We start from the raw sequence: 3,789 nt of genomic DNA on the forward strand, positions 1-3,789 counted from the left end.
ATTGGATCTTGATTGATTGTGCAGGGTCTTTGAGAAATTTATAGTTTTAGCCATGTTTGTCGACACTAACTATGCATGTTGGGCAGACTTTATGAGAAGGATGGTGTTGGGCTTTTGTTATTGAGGATATTTGGATGACACTAAAGTGAAGCCAAAGAAGGGTAATCCTAATTATGACACTAACATTGTAAAATGAGAGAAGGAAAATATGAAGGTTAAATCATGACTTCTAGGATTTGTGGAGGAAAATACTGTCGTAAATATTTTGAAGTATGAATCTGCTAAGGATGCTTGGAGCTATTTGAAGCAAGTCTTTAAACAGATAAATTGGGCTCAACACTATCATTTTGGTGAGGATTTAAGGCGGGCAGTTGGAACTAGAAGAGTTATGAAGAATCCAAAAATGATGTAAGCCTTATTTGTTGCTAGGTCCCATGAAGAACTCATGCCCTATGTTAAGGAAAAAGAACTGTGAGGACCTTATAGTTCTATGTTGAAGATGGGGGAAAGTCTAAGAATTTTATGCCCATTGTGACCAATGTGTATTGTATTCCTCCTGCTGGAAGATTTTCAAATTCTTTGTCTATGTCCGGTCTAATACTTTAGAGGAGACTTAGCAACTTCTTCTTTGCTTACTTCATTTGATACTTCTCTTGTTGGTTCTTCAAGCAGTTTCTAAGGATGGTTAATATACTCAAGTGCATCATGTCATATGCACTACAGATGACTCCCACCTCTTGTCCTGGGAGCAATTTGAATATCTCGCAAGTTTTTCATATCCCTTCTTTAGCCATGAATCATATTTTTATTGGCCAAATTACTAAATATAATTATAATATAATATTTTTTTGTGTGGATTGTGTTGTGTAGGATTAGCTTTCAGTAAGAAGGATTGAGATTGGCCATAAAAGAGGAGACTTGTATTACTTAGACTTATTAGATTTGAGTTTTCTGAAGAGGCTTTGTGATGGCCTAAGAGTCGTAGTTTTGAATGAGTCTATGTTATAGTATCAACGACTTGGTCATATGTTTAGTTTAAGACTTCAATATCTTATTTTTCCTTATAGTTTTGGTGGACCTAAGTATATGTGTTTATTCATGTGAAGGAGTTGAGAGTTGTAGGCTAGCAAAAAGTTATGTCTTGCCCATTGGGTCTAGGGAGATAGAGTCAAATGGAGTCTTTTATCTTATTCATTTAGATGTCCGAGATCCCTCACCTGTTTTATCTAAGGGTGGTTATGCTTATTTTGTCACATTTATTGCAAATTATACAAAACTTACTTGGATTTACTTTATGAAGAATAAAAGTGAGCTATGAGAGATATTCAATAAGTTTTGTACTATGATTGAAACTCAATTTTCTAATAAGGTTAAAATTCTTTACTCAGATTCAGGAAGAGAATATATTAGTTATGTATTTCAAATTTTTAAGCAAGTGAAAGAGATTGTTCATAAAAAAACATGTCCATATATGCCTGAAGAAAATAAAGTTGCAAGAGGAAGAATAAACATATTTTGGAAAGCACCAAGATTCTCTTGTTTTCTAGTTGTGTGTCTGAGATTTATTGGGTTGATGTTGTGTATATGAAAATTTAGCATATTAATTGCATGCCATTGGGAGCTCATAAAAGCATCTCTCTCTATCAAAAGTTGTATGGTGTTGCACCCAATTACAAATTGTTGAGAATATTTGGTTGCACTTATTTTGTTTTGTTACCTAAACAATATAGAGATAAACTTTCTCCTCGAAAGGTGAAATGTTGCTTCTTAGGTTTTTAATGGGAAGAAAGGCTATAAATGTTATGATCCGGTTGAAAAAAAAATGTAGGTCTCCGGACATGTGGTCTTTCATGAGCATACACCATATTTTTCTTAGATTAAGGATGAGGAGTGAGTTTGAATTTTCATTTCAAGTGTCATTTCCAATAGAAGAAGGCATTGAGAGGATTAGTAACATTCAATCGAGGTCTCAAACTCTCTTGAGGAAGCAAATATAAAATTGAGTGCTTTAGATGGAGTAGAGCTCGATGATCTAGTTGTATATAGGCAGCTAGTTGAGAGTTTGATATACTTGACTATATCCAGACCAGTTCATGAGTTCTCTCCGGTCAATACATCTTGCAGTTGTACTCTGGATCATTAGATATGTGAGAGACACTATGCATTTTGGGATGTTTTTCTCTTCGTCTTCCTCCACAAATCTTAGAACCTTCTATGATGTAGATTTTGGAAGATCGTCTCTATATTACGGGATTTTGCATTTTTTTTAATCTTTTTAATTTCATGGAAAAATAGAAAGCAGTAAAGAGTTGGTTTATCTATAGTTGAGGTAGAGTACAAAGTTGTATCATAGATTACAATTAAAATTATTTAGATTAGATCGTTTCTAGGGAAATTAGGGGTTCCCATTTGTGGTTGGATCTCCTTCTATTATAATAATATGAGTGCTATTCATATCATAAAGAGTTCATAGTTTTAATTAAGGACTAAACAAAGATAGATTTCACTTTAGCAGTATAGCTTAGGAAGATTGAGTCATTTCACTTGAGCACATGATCTCTAAGGATCAAATTGCAAATGTGTTTACTAAGAATCTTGCTCCTTTGCATTTTAGCTTTTTTCAAACTTAGGATGGTTCAGCTTGCATCATCATTGATAGAGAGTGTTAAGATTAATGTAATATATGTATCACTGTTTTGTGTGTTACCCCTCTTGCTATGTATATGTACATTTTATTCTTTATATGAGTATTCTTGTATTTTGTCATAGTTAGGAGTAAAGTCAATTGACTTATAGGTTCTATTTGGGAAGGAGATGGGGATAAGAAGGGAGATGGCATTTAATCAAGATTTAATAAATACCACCTTTCCTTAGGTGCTTGGGAACCTTATTTTGGAAGAAAATAATGGTGTTGGGAGTGGAGACAACCCATTTTCAACTACATCCTCACATGGATGTTGTTGACAACTCCAACCTTATCTCTCATTTTCTTCTCCACTCCACTACTATCACCCCTCTCATCTCCTCCCCAACAAGGGCTCCCAAACAGAGCCTTAAGCTCCTCACAAGAATAGTACAACTCATTGGCTTAACCCTATTGATTACAGAAAAAAACCTTTTTTTTTAAAGGCAACCTGAGGGTCAGGCAGAACCCATATACCTATGTATTAGTAAGAAAGGAATATACAAGGAATCAAAATTACAAGAAGGTACAAAATGTATAGGTTATACATTGTTAGTGATTGGGTTCCAATCCGAAGGTCGATCTTTCCATTGTCACTCAAATAAGTTGTGGCTTAACTTGGCCAATGTCTTCAGCACTGAGTTGCACCAACGAGAAACACATGACACTTTAATAGCAGAAAAACTACTCAAAACCTCTCAAAGGTATGAAAGAATCCTATCATGATGCCTTCTTCTAAACAGTTACGAGCCAACACAATCAAATATATCTTCTTAATGATTCCACTATCACCTGCTGAGATCAAGGAATCTCTTTCAAAATGCGAATCCACAATGGTCATTCCTTTGTCTAGAATGGCGTGGGGTCATGAATCAACCCTGCACATAGGAACATCCCTTATCATCACTCATGGTATACTTGACTTTCCATCTATTAATGTAAATCCTCACTATGTTAACTTTCAGCCAATTCCACGAAGGAGGAGTCTAGCTTCTGCACATCGTCGCCACCTGGGAAGCTGACCCTATAATGTGCATTAGAATATATAGTCTATCACCATACAAAAAACAACAATATGAAATCTCTTTTGGTTCCTTAAAATGGTC

This window comes from Nuphar pumila, chromosome 6, assembly GCF_984573655.1.
Source record: "Nuphar pumila chromosome 6, dmNupPumi1.hap1.1, whole genome shotgun sequence".
Lineage (NCBI taxonomy): Eukaryota > Viridiplantae > Streptophyta > Magnoliopsida > Nymphaeales > Nymphaeaceae > Nuphar > Nuphar pumila.